Source organism: Phaenicophaeus curvirostris, chromosome 3, assembly GCF_032191515.1.
Source record: "Phaenicophaeus curvirostris isolate KB17595 chromosome 3, BPBGC_Pcur_1.0, whole genome shotgun sequence".
Classification (NCBI taxonomy): Eukaryota; Metazoa; Chordata; class Aves; order Cuculiformes; family Cuculidae; genus Phaenicophaeus; species Phaenicophaeus curvirostris.
This window is the reverse complement of record NC_091394.1, coordinates 40,494,960-40,512,168: the sequence shown is the minus strand read 5'-3', so window position 1 is coordinate 40,512,168 and position 17,209 is coordinate 40,494,960. Positions and strand designations below refer to the sequence as shown.

The following is a 17,209-nucleotide window of genomic DNA, read 5'->3' as shown; positions in this document are numbered from 1 at the left end:
CAGTCAAATATCATTAGTAAGATTTTGTTAATCAGCAGAATAACCACAAAACATTTCAGCACCCTCTCAGATACAGCCTCAATTAAGATTAAAGAGGATATGTTGCATGACATATCACCCTGTGAATTCATGCTTCCGTGTGAATAGTCAAGGACATGTCAGAAAGGGAAAGCAAGCATTTGCCATTCTCACTGAAATCACCAGATATTCAAGAAGTTCCAGCTCCTCTGTTGGGCCAGGTCCTTACAGCTGTACAATTCAATAGCTTGCAAGATTTTCTGTAGCCACAGAGGAAGAGGCCACAGTTCAACAACTCAGCCAACATACTGGTGTCTATAAGCTTATGATAAGTGTTTAAGGTCTTGCATGGTGCTTCTAGACCCCGTCACAGAGCAGAAGAGTCACAGCTGTTACCTCACACCTAAAATATTTTTCATATTTAATGAAATTAATGAATTTGATGGGACACTAGGCCAAATTAATCTCTAGTCCCCTTCCATCAAACTGAATTTAACAGGGATTAGTTGAGGCCCATGAAATTACCTCTTAATTAATCTTGAAGGGTTGGGATTAACCCTGCTGTTAATGGTTAGAAACGAGCATGTTTGTCATGGGAATTCCCATACCATTGGCATCACAAAGTTCACTTTGGCCAAAACACATCTGAGACAACAAAGCAGATTTCTCTTGGCCCCCCAGCATCTTGCAGGCTTCTGGGTGCTGCTTATATTAGGAAAAATCAGGGGTAGAACCAGGAATACCATTCCTAAAATATCGTCTATTAACATGAAGCCCTGAATACATGCGCAGCATGAAGGCAAGCAGTAGGAAGTAATTCCTTTCCTTCTACTTCCGAGCACCTTTTCAAAAACTGTCCTACCCAAAATCTTGTTGTGTTTTATTCTTAAAGATTGTGGCAATGTTTTACTCCTGGGCTTGATTTCCTAACTGTATTCTCTCTGTGTTTTTCCAAGAATGTCTACATTTCAATCCAGGGTGGTAAGCAGAGGTGCTTGATTTAGCAAGGATAACAATAGCAGAAACAACATTCAGCACACCCTTGCCTACACTTTACCTGCCAGCAGCAGTTACTATGCACAAAGGTCAAAATGCTGTAACTGCTGCAATGAAACTTACTCTTAGGCATCTGCACAGACTCCAATATACCTCTCCTCTCTCCTCCTACATACACAGAGATAATGGATTAGTTCCTTCACTCATTTGATTTGTATTCAGGGACTCAAGAAAGAGCCTTCAACCTTACAAAGGCATTCAACAGCCTGTGTTGCACACAGGCTGATCCTCAAGTACTGTCTGGCTTTCTCTTGGGCTGCTGGTAATGAAACCAGGAGGCATTTGATTGTCCATCATTTGATCCAAATGAAAGCATCTACTGTAGCAAAAAGTTTCAATAAAATAACACTCTTTTATTGAAGGTGTAAGAAGATATAACCGGGCTCACTGGATATGAGACTAGGGGTGGCATGCAGATGTTGAGGGTGAAATCAATAGCCCAGCTCAAATGCATCTACACCAATGCATGCAGCATGGGTAACAAACTGGAGGATCTGGAAGCCATTGCACAGCAAGACTTAGTCACCATCACAGAAACAAGGTGAGATGACTCATAACTGAAGTGCTGTAATGTGTGAGTATAAGCTTTTCAGAGGGATAAGGAAGAAAGGAGAGGTGATCGTGTGGCTCTGTATGTTAGAGAGGATTTTAGTTGTATAGAGCTCAATGATTGTGATGGTAAGGTAGAGGTAAGGATGAGGGGGAAGGCCAACAAGGCAGATATCCCACTGGGAGTCTGTTTTAGACCACCCAACCAGGACGAGGAGGTAGATGAACCATTCTAAAAGCATCTGGCAGAAGTCTCATGATTGCTAGTCCTTGTCCTCATGGAGGACTTCAACTTACCAGACACCTGGTGGAAATACAACATGGTGGGAGGAAACAGTCTAGGAGGTTCCTGGAGTATGTGGAGGACAACTTCCTGACACAAATAGTAAGTTAGGCTACTACAGGAGTTGCCTCCATTGATCTGCTGTTTACAAACAGAGAAGGACTGGTGGGAGGTGTGATGGTTCGGGGCTGTCTTGGGATTAGTGACCATGTAATGACATAGTCTTTGATTCTCAGTGAAGTAAGGAGGGGGGGTCTGCAAAATCACTCTCATGGAGTTCTGGGGGGCAGAATTTGGCCTGTTCAGGACACTGAGAAAGTCCCTTGGGAGATAGTTCTGAAGGGCAAAGGCATCCAGGGAGGCTGGACATTCTCCAGGAAGGGAGATTAAAGGAAAAGAAGCAGAGTGTCCCCATGTGCTGTAAGATGAACTACCAGGGAAGATGACTAGCTGGGCTGAACAGGGAGCTGGGACTCAGGATAAAAAGGAGAGTTTACTGCTTTTGGGAGAAGGGGCAGAAAACTAAAGAAGAGTACAGGGATCTCTTTAAGTCATGCAGAGAGAAAATAAGAAAGTCAAAAGCCCAGCTAGAACTCAACCTGACCACTGTTGTAAGAGATGACAAAACATGTTCCTACAAATACATCAACAACAAAAACAGACAGAAGGAGAACCTCCATCCTTTATTGGTTATGGGGGGAAACATTGCCACCAAGGATGAGAAAAGGTCTGAGGTACTTAATGCCTTCTTTGCCTCAGTCTTTAATAATCAGAGCAGTTATCCCCAGGGTATTCAGCCCCCTGAGCTGGAAGACAGGGATGGAGAGTAGAATAAACCTCCCATAATCCAGGCGAAAGCAGTTAGCGACCTGCTATGTCACCTGAACACCCATAAGCCTATGAAGCCAGACGAGATTCACTGGAGAGTACTGAGGGAGCTGGTGGAAAAGCTTACCAAGCCACTCTCCATCATTTATTAGCAGTCCTGGTTAACCAAGGAGGTCCCAGACAACTGGAGACTTTCTAGTATGATGTCCATCTACAAGAAGGGTGAGAATGAGGATCTGGGGAACTACAGGCCTGTCAGCCCGACCTCCATACTGGAAAGATTATGGAGCTGTTCATCCTGACAGCACTTACCAAGCATGTGCAGGACAACCAGGGATCAGGCCCAGTCAGCGTGGGTTTAGAAAAGGCAGGTCTTGCTTGACTAACCTGATCTTCCATGACAAGGTGATGTGTTTAGTGGATGAAGGCAAGGCTGTGGATGTAGCTTACCTGGACTTTACTAAATTTTTTTACACTGTTTCCCACAGCATTCTCTTGGAAAAACTAGCTGCTCACGCCTTGGACAGATGTACTCTTTGCTGGGTAACAAACTGGATGACCGCATCCAAAGGATAGTGGTGAATGGACCTAAATCCAGTTGGAGGCTGGTCACAAGTAGTATTCCCCAGAGCTCACTGCTGGGGCCAGTTCTGTTCAATATCTTAATCCATGATCTGGACAAGGGGATCGAGTGCACTGTCAGCAAGTCTGCAGATAACACCAAGTTGTGTGGAAGTGTTAATTTGCTTGAGGGCAGGAAGGCTCTACAGAGGGATCTGTGCAGCCTGGGCTGATGGGCTGAAGCCAATTGTATGAAATTCAACAGGGCCAAGTGCTGATTTCTGCACTTAGGTCACAACAATCCCACATATTGCTATAGGCTTGGGAATGAATCGCTGGAAAGGTGCCTGGCAGAAACGGACCTGGGGGTGTTAGTTAATAGGTAGCTGAATACGAGCCCTCAGTGTGCCCAGGTGGCCAAAGAGGCAAACAGCATCCTGTCTTGTATCAAAAATGATGTGGCCAGCAGGACTAGGGAAGTGATTGTCTCCCTGTACTCAGCATTGTTGAGGCCATACCTCAAATACTGTGCTCATTTTTGGGCCTCTAACTACAAGAAAGGCATTGAGGTGCTGGAGCATGTCTGAGAAGGTCTACGAAGCTGGTGAAGGGTCTAGAGAACAAGTCTGATGAGAGGTGGCTAAGGGAACTGGGATTGTTTGATCTGGAGAAAAGGAGGCTGAGGGGAGGCTTTATCACTCTACAACTACCTAAGAAGAAGTGGTAATGAGATGGTTGCTGGTCTTTTCTCCCAAGTAACAAATGATAGGATGAGAGGAAATAGCCTCAAGTTGCAGGGGAGGTTTGGATTGGATATTAGGAAAAAATTGTTTACTGAAAGAGCATTGAATCATTAGAACCAGCTGCCCAGAGAAGTGGTAGAATCACCATCCCTGAAGGTTTAGCAGGCATGGTGGTGGCGGACTGATGATTGGACTTGATGATCTTAGAGGTCTTTTGCAACCTTAATGATTCTACACTGGCCAGTCTTCAGTATAATCCAATAAATAGATCACCACAGGATGCTGTACATGTCCTGCTTACATGCTTCATATTAAATATGATTACAGAAGTGGGTTATAAACAACATCTAACAAAACAGTAGTGTAAAGGAAGATTGTTGAAATAAACAAGCATGTCATGGCTCTTCTGCAGGTTGGTGTTATGAGGCTCTGAAAATGAATAAAACAACGTATCATCCATGCAAAGAAGAAACAGAGAAAGTGGAGCTCTCAGTCTTTACTTCTGTGGTGGTCTTGAAACAAACAGAAAAGCAGGCTTCTTTAAACATCACTCCCTTTCAAATTTGCAACACTTACTAAAATAATGTTTTATTTGTGCGAGAGAACCCATTATGACCACTGGTCAGACCAACAGCCAGAGGAACAGCTAGAGGAGCATCTTTCCCTAGTGCAGGCATGCTCTTTACATTTCTCTTTAAACTATGAAGATACCCAGAAAAATGGAATTTGTACTAAAGCACACCTCCAATTTTTCAAAATACGACATATCTGTATTTGCTCTCCTACCTGGCAAAAAAGCTTGGCCAGCAGGTCGAGGGAGGTGATTCTGCCCCTCTATTCCTCTCTTGTGAGACCTCATCTGAAGTATTGTGTCCAGTTCTGGAATATTCAACATAAGAAGAATATGGAGCTGTTGGAACAGGTCCAGAGGAGGGCTACAAAGATGATTGGAGGGCTGGAGCACCTCTCATACAAGGACAGGCTGAGAGAGTTGGGGCTGTTCAGCCTGAAGAAGAGAAGGCTCTGAGGAGACCTTTTAGTGACCTTTCAGTACGTGAAGGGTGCCTACAAGAAAGCTGGCAAGGACCTTTTACTAAGGTTTCTAGTGATAGGACTAGAGGCAATGGCTATAAACTGGGGAGGGGCAGATTCAGATTCAGCATAAGGAGGAATTTCTTCCCCATGAGAGTGATGAAGGACTGGCAGAGGTTGCCCAGGGAAGTTGTGGATGCCCCATCCCTGGAAGTGTTCAAGGCCAGGTTGGATGGGGCCTTGGGCAGCCTGATCTAGTGGGACGTCTCCCTGCCCATGGTAGGGGGATTGGAACTAGATGATCTTTAAAGTCCTTTCCAACCCAAACTATTCTATGATTTTATAGTGCAACCTTTGTGGTTGCAACAATTTTTAAAAGTATCTTTTTGCTTAGAATCAAGCTAAAAACATGAAGGAAACACAAACAGAAGAAAGCAAGTGCACTTACTTAGATCTTGAATTTGCATTCAGTTTAAGGATGGAAGAAACTAACTTTTCTTTCTTTTTTGTGCAGAGTATAATTGGGGGAGGAGGTAGGTTGAGGTGGGCAGAACTTGAGTTTGCTGCTACAGACTGTCAGCTACCAGCAAACAAGCATTTAATTTAAAATATTGTTGAAAAGTTGATTTCAGCCCTGTTGTATATGGTATGCAGATGGGATGACACTTTTTGTTCAAATAAACAGAAGAGGCAGTTAAGTCCTTTTTGGAGTAAGAGACCTGAAACAATAGGAGGCAACATCTAAAGCACAAGCTCAATTAGATGCTGAACGATGTGGATAGCAGAGTTTCATAAAACATTGAAGGCAAGCATAGATTGGCTAAGTGGGGTTTAATGTTTGGGTTTCTTCTCTTTCTTTTTTTGTTTTTTCTTCTCATTGTAATTTGAGTTACCTGTGAATGAACCAAGATGAGACCAGAAGCAGAGGTGGTGGCAAGAGAAGGTACAGAAAACAGTCCTGAAGTGTCCAGTTTGTTACCCAGGGTCCTGGATACACTGGACGAGCAAAGACATGATGGCAGGCTCTGCCTTCCTGCCCTGCAGTGCTGCGTAGGAGCCCGTGGCCCCACAGACTGTTCCTGGTGCAGATGACTCCCTCAGTCTGTGAAAAAATAACTGGCAGCCAAAGACTTGATTTGTTTTCTGATTTCAGGCACCCTGTCAACTCAGCCACACAGAAGAATGCAGTATGCTAACATCTCTGATATGATAATCTTTTTACAGTTGCAATTAGTTTCATGACAAGAATGATCCTATACCTATTCATCCCAGTGGAATAACAGACAGGGGATGTACAGGAATATATGTACAGCACAGGAATATATGAAGTCCTCTTGGAAAAGAAATTTTGGAATGATATATTGGTTCTCCTCAAGAATGTCATACTGGCATACGACATGACAAATGTTTGCAGTCTATGGAATGTGATGTATCTTCTTTTAAAATAATCCTCTGCACATGTTCCACAAATGCTATCCCAGTAGCACAGAGAGATATAGTCTTCATCCTGCCTTTTCTCTTTTTTTCCTTTCTCTTCTTTTTTTTTTTTTTTCCCTGAAGGAGCCAGATGCAAACATCCTCTCCTACCAGTTCCCTGCTAGAGGGCAAATGTTTGGAAACACCATTTTTTAAGCTATTTAGGGTGACACCACTTCTTATTATGTTTTCCCATGAAATGTGGAAGTAATATTTCTCTTCAAAGACCTGCCCATCTTGGAAGAGCTGCTCCATTTAATGGAAGCCAAGAAGTGGCTGAGACATTAACACCCATCCTCAAAATCCTAAGCTCACATCAATGACAGTGCACATGACTAAACATTTCTTTTAAAGGTCAAGTAGATGTGAACAGTTCACCTTGGAATAAAAGATTATTGTTTTATTACTGTTAACATTATGACATTAAAAAAAATGAATAATAAACCTTCTTTTCTGAAGGTGGAAATAGAACACAGTTACACAATGTTTCTGTGAAAGGTTTGACACCATCAACTACCATGTACAAATGCAAAGGAAGTTGTATGTAAGGGTCAGAAAAAAAATTTAATAATTTAATCACTTATCCTCAGCCTGCAAGTAGTTTTGGTGGACCTAACATTGTATTATGCAAGCACAAAATTATCACAGCCCTATTTGGTTTCTTACACTGTCATAGATGTGTCCCATACATAAACCATGAAAACTCTTTGGACCTCAGTTTACTGTCTCTAGAATGGGATTAGCATTGTTCCCTTAACATGTAAGGTTACTATGAGAATAACTACAAAGGTAATAATGGGGTTGATACCATCCTGCAAGTGCTGTGTGTTACAGAAAGTTACAGAATCATAGAATCACCAGGTTGGAAAAGACGTCTTGCATCATCAAGTCAACCATACCAATCTGCCTCTAAACCATGCCCCTGAGCACCTGGTTTACCCATCTTTTAAACACCTCCAGGGAAGGTGACTCAACCACCTCCCTCGGGAGCTTGTTCCAGCCCCCAGTGATCCTTTCCGTGAAAAACTTCTGATATCCAGTCTGAATCTCCCCTGGCACAGCTTGAGGCCATTCCCCCTTGTCCTGTCCCCTGTCACTTGGGAGAAGAGGCCTCCTTTTAGGAAGTTGTACAGAGCAAAACAGTCTCCCCTCAGCCTCCTCTTCTCAAGGTTAAACAACCCTAGTTCCCTCAGCCTCTCCTCGTAGGACTTGTTCTCCAGCCCCTTCACCAGCTTCATTATAATTCCCCGGGATCTTAAAGTCTCCAGATTCAAAATAAGGAATTTAATGTATTTTTGTTCTACTAATGAACCTTCTCAGGACATTAGTGCAATGGGGATAACTATATAGAAATCAAAACACCTAAATAAATAAAATTAAGTAATAAATAAGTAAATAAAACTGTGGATATATAGAAAGAAGAAATCTCAGAACTTCAGCCCCCAGTCCTTCTTATTTTCTGAAATCCTATTATGTATGATGATTTGTGGTGGTTATCTTGTTGAAGCTGGGATTATCAAAATATATAAGAAACAAAGAACTTTATTATGGAATTAAATATCTTTAACTAAACCAGATTACATTGAGGGGAAGACAGGGAGAATAGCTGAGCTTTCTGACCCACCTCATGCCTGAAATATGGCCTGAGTAGGATCCTGAGCATATGTCAGCCTTTAGATCAGTCTAATAAGAGGTACTACTTCTTTTTATACAACTTTGTCATGTGCAATATAGTACACAGTTAAAATCCATAAAACAAATTCCTTACTTATAGAGCTGGATAAATAATAGAGCAAAAATGTTCAAGAAAATATTGTGGTTAAGGTCAAATAAAACCAGAATTTTTTGAGGGTTTTGAGTGAAATGAAAAATATAAAGTCATATCAGTTCAAATTCTTCCTGGGTTGAAATAAAATGTTTCTTTCAACTTTTAGTAACAGTTTGCATAATCACATTTCTACATGTCCTTTTCAATAGAATTATTAGGTTAAAATTAAAGGCCTTTACAACTAAGTCATATTCCTGGCATTAAACATTTTGCTTAAAATATCAAGGAGAAATGTTTTAGCTCCCTTAATACATATTACCCTTATCTCTATTGATAGTAACCATAGTCCAAAATCGACACATTTGCAAGTAAGATTTGTTCTCTGCAACAAATCTCTTTTTTAGCAAAGTTGATATTAAAATACCCTCCCCTTAAAAACAGTTTTATTAGATCCTTAACTGCATTGAACTGTTAAATTACACATAAAACACACTAATGCTGATATGTCTTCGGGTTTCTATCTGTGCATATAATGGCTTTGCACTATACTCTTGCCTATATATTGGCACATTTACTTCTGCTTTTGTTGATTTTATGATATACTGCCAATATTTTCCAACTTCTGCAACCTGTGGTGAAAATTCCTGTAGGAACAAATATTTACCATTAATAAATTTAATGAACCTCTATTTTATTTTCCTGGGATTTTCTGTCTCAAAATCTTGATGGCATAGCTTTCAGAAGAAGAGGGGAAAAAAGAGAAATGGACTTGAGAGTCTTATACAAAGCCATGAAGCTCTGAATATTTAGGCAAAAATCGGATGTTGTGAAATCATGATCAGAATGAATTCCATTTATTAATATTCCACTGCAAAAACAAAGATGGAATTAGATGCAGGCAGAGTGAACCTTGAACTTCTTCACTACAACAAGTTGTTGCTAACTTAGTGAAACATTCCTTATTTGAAATGTAAATCATGAGAAGTTCCCATAGCAAGTATTCCCAGGGTTACCTCATCTCTTGTGTTAGATATGCTGGAGCCAGTAAAATGTAATACACTTCCAGATGACTCCTTTTCATCCAGCAATAAATCTGAGGTTTGTTTAAAATGCTTTGAACATCAGAACTCATGAAACTGAATCATTAGAGTCAAGTATGAACTTGGTATATTGTACTTTCCATGAACCTGTACAGCAAAACCTGCTAAATCTCTTAACAAATACACATCAATTAAACCTAGGGCTGTGAAGACTGCCTTCACCACTCTGCTCTGGTTCTTAGCCCTGATATGTGTTCCTTTCCAGGCTGTTCTGATGTAAATCATCTCCGAGACAACCTGCTTTTACCAAGTACATATAATGATAGGGTGAAGGGGAATGACTATAAATTAGAGAGAAGATTTAGACTAGACATTAGGAAGAAATTCTTCACAATGAGAGTGGTGAGGCACTGGAACAGGTTGCCCAGGGAAACTGTAGATGTCTCATCCCTGGAAGTGTTCAAGGCCAGGTTGGATGGGGCCTTGGACCTAGCCTGATCTAGTGGGAGGTGTCCCTGCCCATGGCAATGGGGTTGGAACTGGCTGATTTTTAAGGTCCCTTCCAACCTAAACTGTTCTATGATTCTGTGATCTCTTCCTTGCTCCCCTCTTCTCCATTCAGATATAACATTGCAGCTGAGCATCCCTGACTTATCTGTCTTCCATAGAAGTCCTTTAGAATGCAGGTTTCAAAAGTAATTGATACCAATGACTTTACTTACCTCTTAACACTTATAATTACCCTACCAAATATCTAGATTTAAGGGAGTGACAGAATATTAAATGAATATTTCATTCTTGTATGAATATTTCATACTTTTATGAACTATTCTAATCAGGTGTTGATTTTTAAATTTTATTTTTAATAGTGGTTCCCTTTGCCAACACCAGCTAAGCTTTTGGTTTTTATGTTCCATTGATTTACACAACAGACCACTACATTACTGATTCATGATATTCTACTGTGGCACAATCATTAGCTAAGAGCATGTTATGACTGCTGTAAGTCTAGGTACAATAGGCCATAAAATCATGGAAGATTCTTTTTTAAGGTTTGAGGATACCAGAAATGGAAAAGTATGTAGATGTTGGGTTTTGTAGGCTGGGGAAGTGTATGGATCCTGTAGAGTTGGAAACCTCTTTTTAAACCAGTTACGGACTGCTAAAAAAGAAAAACTGATTCGATGGTGTCTGCAAGATTTTATGGTTTTTAATTTCCCCTGAAATTTATGAAAAAAATTATTTTTCTAGCAGGTATGTTTGATAAAATCACCAGCTGTGAAATAATATTTCAGAATATTTGCAAGATGAGAGCTATGTGGCAAGAACTTTTAATGATGATGAGTTGGTCACACCCAATGACCTCCACGACCAGTCACAACAAAATCCAAACCTTAGCAGCTGTTTACAGGAAAGGTGTAGATTAATGACATTGAATAATGAAAAAAATTGTTCCCAAACTGATTGCAAATAGTTTTATGTAGAAAGTGGTCTATACCATGGTTGTACCAAATTTTTACTTTCCTTTCATTTCAGAGGTTGACTTTACCCACTTTTTCTAGTTTGCAGCTTTGTTCTGTAATTGTGACTGTTACTTCTATCACATAAATTGTGACAGACCTTAAGTATTTTTAGTAGGAATTTTCAGAACAGAGAGGAAATGTAATAAAGTAGGTGCAAAATGACCTGACCTACTGGTAATACACAGTAAGATTTTAACAGAAAACACATCTAAAATGCATAAAAGAAAACAAGTAAGTAAGTTGCCTTGTCTGTTCATTGTACTTAAATCATCTCTTGCCATTAGAAATGAAGGGTACATTTCTAGAAAACTAGTTGTGTAAGGCAAGGGAGCCCAGCTAGCTGTGGAGAAGGAAGATTTCTCATCTCCCTTGATTTTCTCCTCAAGAGAGTTAGTGACAAACTAGCTTGACAGCATCAACAACCTGACTCATTAATGAAATATCTGTTCTGTTCCTTATGTAAATACTTCCCCTCTAGTAAACCCTTTTTTGCCTCTCAGAGAGTCCTAAATTACGCTGAGTTAATATTTATCTGAAGAGAATTTGTGAAAAAGGCAAGCCTCGAATGTCGTTGTGTACTTCCTAGTCCAAGAGAACAGTTTGGAGCTACCAGGAATAGGTCCAGTGATTCAATGCTTCTCTTTCAAAGATAGATCAACTTTGTACTCTCTTTAAATGAGATACATTTGCATTAAGTGGGCACACCACTGTGCCACATGACTGCTGTTTGGATTCCTCTCTTGTTAAAGAGTAGTTTGACTAATGATTCTAGATCATACCAGTGTGGTAGCCCTATGACGTAAAGGAGCTCTGAAAAATCCTAGTGGTCACTTACATTATTGCACTAGTTTGTATATATGAGGGGTTTCTCTTGGTCTAAACAAATAAAAACAAATGAAGAATACCTGTAAGGAAAACCAGCAACAAACATGAATGCAATTAAAATATAAAATGAGTTAGTTGTTGTTTGATATTATCGTATCATAATTCTAGGTAATTACATGACCAAACTTTTCCAGACTATTGCGAGATGATACTTCACAGAATCACAGAATCACAGAATAACCAGGTTGGAAGAGACCCACCAGATCATTGAGTCCAACCGTTCCTATCAAACACTAAACCATATCCCTCAGCACCTCGTCCACCTGTGCCTTAAACACCTCCAGGGAAGGTGACTCAACCACCTCCCTGGGCAGCCTGTTCCAGTGCCCAATGACCCTTTCTGTAAAGAATTTTTTCCTAACGTCTAGCCTAAACCTCCCCTGGCGGAGCTTGAGGCCATTCCCTCTTGTCCTGTCCCCTGTCACTTGGGAGAAGAGGCCAGCACCCTCCTCTCTACAACCTCCTTTCAGGTAGTTGTAGAGAGCAATGAGGTCTCCCCTCAGCCTCCTCTTCTCCAGGCTAAACAACCCCAGCTCCCTCAGCCGTTCCTCATAGGGCTTGTTCTCCAGCCCCCTCACCAGCTTTGTTGCTCTTCTCTGGACTCGTTCCAGAGCCTCAACATCCTTCTTATGGTGAGGGGCCCAGAAATGAACACAGTATTCGAGGAGCGGTCTCACCAGTGCCGAGTACAGAGGGAGGATATCCTCCCTGGACCTGCTGGTCACGCCGTTTCTGATACAAGCCAAGATGCCATTGGCCTTCTTGGCCACCTGGGCACACTGCTGGCTCATATTCAGTCGGTTGTCAACCAACACCCCCACGTCCCTCTCCTCCAGGCAGCTTTCTAGACAGACTTCTCCTAGTCTGTAGCACTGCATAGGGTTGTTGTGCCCCAAGTGCAGGACCCGGCATTTGGCCTTGTTAAACCTCACGCCATTGCACTCTGCCCAGCGGTCCAGCCTGTTCAGATCCCTTTGCAGAGCCGCCCTACCCTCCAGCAGATCGACATTTCCACCCAGCTTAGTGTCGTCTGCAAACTTGCTAAGGGTGCACTCAATGCCTTCATCCAGGTCATTGATGAAGACATTGAACAGGGCTGGACCCAGCACTGAGCCCTGGGGAACTCCACTTGTCACTGGCCTCTGGCTGGATTTCACACCCTTTACCACCACTCTCTGGGCCCGGCCATCCAACCAGTTTTCCACCCAGGAGAGTGTGCGCCTGTCCAGGCCAGAGGCTGACAGTTTCTCAAGCAGAATGCTGTGAGAAACTGTGTCAAAGGCTTTGCTGAAGTCCAGGAAGACCACATCCACAGCCTTTCCCTCATCCAGCAGCTGAGTCACTTTGTCATAGAAGGAGATCAGGTTAGTCTGGCAAGACCTGCCTTTTGTGAACCCATGTTGACTGGGCCTGATCACCCGGTTCTCTTGCATGTGCTTCATGATAGCACTCAAGATCACCTGCTCCATGACTTTCCCTGGCACTGAGGTCAGACTGACAGGCCTGTAGTTTCCTGGGTCCTCCCTGTGACCCTTCTTGTAGATGGGCACCACATCAGCCATCCTCCAGTCCAGTGGGACTTCCCCAGTCTTCCAGGACTGTTGGAAGATGATGGAAAGGGGTTTGGCCAGCACATTCGCCAGCTCCTTCAATACCCTAGGGTGAATCCCGTCCGGCCCCATAGACTTGTAGCTGTCCAGTTGGGCTAGCAAGGTTCTGACCACCTCCTCTTGGATCACGGGAGCCTCATTATGCTCCTCTAGCTCCTGGGTTAGTACACAGACGGAACGACTCTCCTTACAACTAAAGACTGAGGCAAAGAAGGCATTAAGTACGTCAGCCTTTTCCTCATCCCCTGTTACTGTTGTTCCTTCTGTGTCCAATAGGGACTATATGGTCTCCCTAGTCCTCCTTTTATTATTTATATATTTGTAGAAAGATTTTTTGTTATCTTTCACAGACTTAGCCAATCCAATTTCTAGCTGAGATACTTCCTTGTGTTAATAATAAATACAAACCTGCAGAAAAAGTAAACATCTTGCAATTGAATAATGAGCAGAAGTGGCTTGTCCTGTAGAGAAAAATACTTAACCTTGAGATCTATGTGCTGTGTTTGCAATGAAGGACTGCCCACTATAGGAGAAGATAAGATTCAAAACCACCCAAGGAACCACAAGTCCATGGGGCCTCATGAGATGCATCTTAGGGGCCTGAGGAACTGGTAGATGAAGTTGCTAAGCCACAATCTATCATACTTGAAACATTGTGGTAGACTGATGAAGTTGCAAGCATATGAAAGACACGGACCTGCTCAAGCATGTTTGGAGGAGGAAAATGATAAGGTGGCTGGAGCATCACCAATGCAAGGACAGGCCAAGAAAGTTGGGGTTGTATATTCCCAAACTCATGACAGCTGATGCTGCCTTGCTGAACTTTCTTTCTGTTCTGAAGAAAAAAAACCTACACAAACTAAAGCATAATGATTATAATGCCTTCTGAAAGCAGCTCTTACAGCAACAGAGGAAATATTTTCCACTGCACTAAGGACCCAGCCCACAGACTGGCTGCACTGAGACTACCACGGTGATACAGCCCTTCCAAGAGTACAATCCTAGGAAATTACACAAATGTTGGACCAAAACTACTGTGTTTCCAAAGTATTGGTCAGCAGGTAAAACCAAGATCAACATGGAACCACAAGCATTTGATATCAGTTCCTAAGGTCATCCTATCGCATCCAGTTGAAACCAAGTAGCTTATTTCGTTTAAGGAAGATCACTGATTGTGTGCAGATGCAATCATGGATGGGGATATGTCCATGTTCTCTTACTGAATATAGATATTTCCTCACAGGAGTGGTGGTCTTTAGCCACTCTACTTGGCAGAGACCTGGCTTTTCCCTCTACTTTTTCTTCTGGAAACTTTTAGAGTTTCTTGAAGTGGAGGGAATGTAGAGAAAACTCAACATGTGGAAGATGGAAAATGGCATTTTTCTTCTAGACTAGTGCATCTGTGCACTTTAGTCCAGTTTACACCACTGTAAGGAAGGACTAAATGTAATTCAAGAAATAATGAGGGCATGTTTTGGCACTTTGGTGTCCTATTTTAAATACATATACTGACATATCTTTGAAATACAGTAATTCTGATAGTGGTCACTGACTGCTTTCTGTGGTAAAGGACTTGGTCCTTTACAAATGACTGAGCAACATCAGCAATTGGAGATTTGTCTATTCTTTTCCTTCTTGAAAAGCAACCACAATTTCAAACCACTTCAGACATTGTAGAGCTAGCACACAATAACTGAGAAAAGTATTTGAGTAATTAGATCTCAGACACAAATAAGGAAGGGTGTTTTTTTCATGGATACACCATTACTTTGAAATTTTCCCTTCAGTTAAAGTGGATAAAAGTTTACATTTCAGCTATTCAAGTGAAAATTTAAAATAATTCCAAACCGAACTGTTAGGTTTAGTCTGAAGTTTATAACAACAGCCCTGACATCACTTCAGATAGGACTCTACAGATGCTCTGGTGTGTGAGCCAGACAGCAGACTAGAAAATTGACAGCAGCTAGAGCTGCCCCAGGGACCATGTCTGTAAAGATGCTGCAGGCACAAGTAGTGAGTGGAGGAGTGGGAAATATCTTGTGAACTGCTTTTGCAAAATGCGCCCTTAGAAAGAGATGCTTTGATTTCAGGAAAACTGAGAGATTCAACAGGGACAAGTGGCTCAGCAGGACATCCTCATGGGAAGCTGAGGTGGGTATCAGGGCACTCTCCACGCTCCATCCCTTAACTGAAACTTTTTAAAAATAAGAGAAACTCCAAGGAGATAACACCACATGGAAAACTTTGAAGGTAGCTCTACAATATTTTTTAGTTGCTGGGTAATAGGGTTTTATGACAGGAGTTGCAAAACAATATTATTAACAACTGGGGATCCCAGTTCATTGTGTAGTGATGGATTGGTGCCTCTCTTAGATGCTCTCAGTCCACATATAGCATGAGGATCTTTTTCCTTTCCTTCTTGTGTTTCTTTGTTGTTTCTTTTTTTGATTTTTTTGCGGGGGGGTGCGTGTATTTTTTTGTTTTGCTTTTTTGGGGGGAGGGGAGGGCAGGGGTTTTTATGGCCTTGCCAGACACCTTGCTCAGAGTTTCAGTTCATTCTTCCCATGATTGCCATCCCAGGAGAGCTCAGTTTGCACCTGTTGTGCCCAGATAGCATCTTAAGGGCAACACACAGCTGGCAAAGGGCAGCTGAGAGACCCCTTAACCTCTTGTGGGGCAACCGCTTACCATGTTGGGAAACAGTCATGCCATGGCCCAAGCCAGTCCCACAGCACCAGTAAAACGCAGCACTTAACAGCTCTAGATGCCCTCCTCTCAGCAGCACCACCATCCAAGCACCCTCCAAGGGCCTCTGTTCTACCCTCTCCTTTCTTCCTCAGAACATTCTAAAACTAGTGGAAGACTCCTGAATAATAAGGTCCTTTTCTGAAAGCCCACCTGTCTGAAAAGCATCAAAAGAGCAGAAAACTCTTTTCCTCTTCATCTGAAGAATCTCAGAGTGTTCTCTGTGCATATGTTTATTTACAAGCTCTGTTCCCACGCCCAGTTTCTCGCAGACCAAGGTGAGATGATGACTCAGGCTGATAAATCAGCAGAATCTGCTTAACTTTTTCCACCTGGATCAATTTTAGCTAACATATCTCTGCTTAATTCTTTAAAACAAAATTGAAACATTTTCTTCTTCAACTTCCTTCCTACGAGACAGAAACGCACAACGACAGGTGAGTTATCTATCCATTCCTGGGTGGAACCTTACTGCCTTTGAAACCTGCAAACATACAGGGCCAAGACTTCAGGTGTACTGGGTTACAGATACAGAAAATACATTGACAATAGTTCTGACATTGTGGGGTTTTTTTTCTTTTTCCTTTTTCTCTGAGCATTACGTATATCCTTCCTGTTAAGTCTGTCTTTTCCAGACTGACATTTAAAGGGGATAAAGCTCCTGGAGCTGCTTTCCCTGGTATTGAGCAGGGTCATGATTGCAGGTGGCCCTTCTGGACTTGGAAAGGAGAAGGAGGAAGCAGATTAAGAGAAGAAGGTGGGATCAATAAGTGTTTGGTGAAGAAAGCAGGTATGTGTGAAGGCAGATGTCACAGTGTTTTCAGGCTGCTTTGAAAGAAAAAGAAAAAAATAAAACCCAAGTAAATAATTATGTAAGACATCAGTTGTTTGAGGAAGAAGTGTTGGAGTGCCTAGAAAGGTAGAATCCTCAGTTTTTTTCACCCATAGAGTAGGTAGTTGTGGGGCTAAAGTATTGAATTTATTTTAGTTTTGAAGCATAGCAAGTATTCTATCAAATAATGTATATGCAATTCCAGGAATTTTCTCATTTGTTAAATGTGTATATGAATTATTTATTTGTTTACAATAAAA

General features: G+C 41.8%; 1 protein-coding gene across 1 annotated transcript in view; it reads right to left on the bottom strand.

Annotated features, from left to right (window-relative positions):
- The window catches only part of MRS2 (magnesium transporter MRS2), a 460,047-nt gene extending 450,861 nt beyond the window's left edge, over positions 1 to 9,186 (bottom strand). The window contains exon 1 of the mRNA XM_069853745.1: positions 9,182 to 9,186. The gene's annotated coding sequence lies outside the window, so the exon portion shown is untranslated. The remainder of the gene's footprint in view (positions 1 to 9,181) is intronic.
- Positions 9,187 to 17,209: the final 8,023 nt, after the last annotated feature.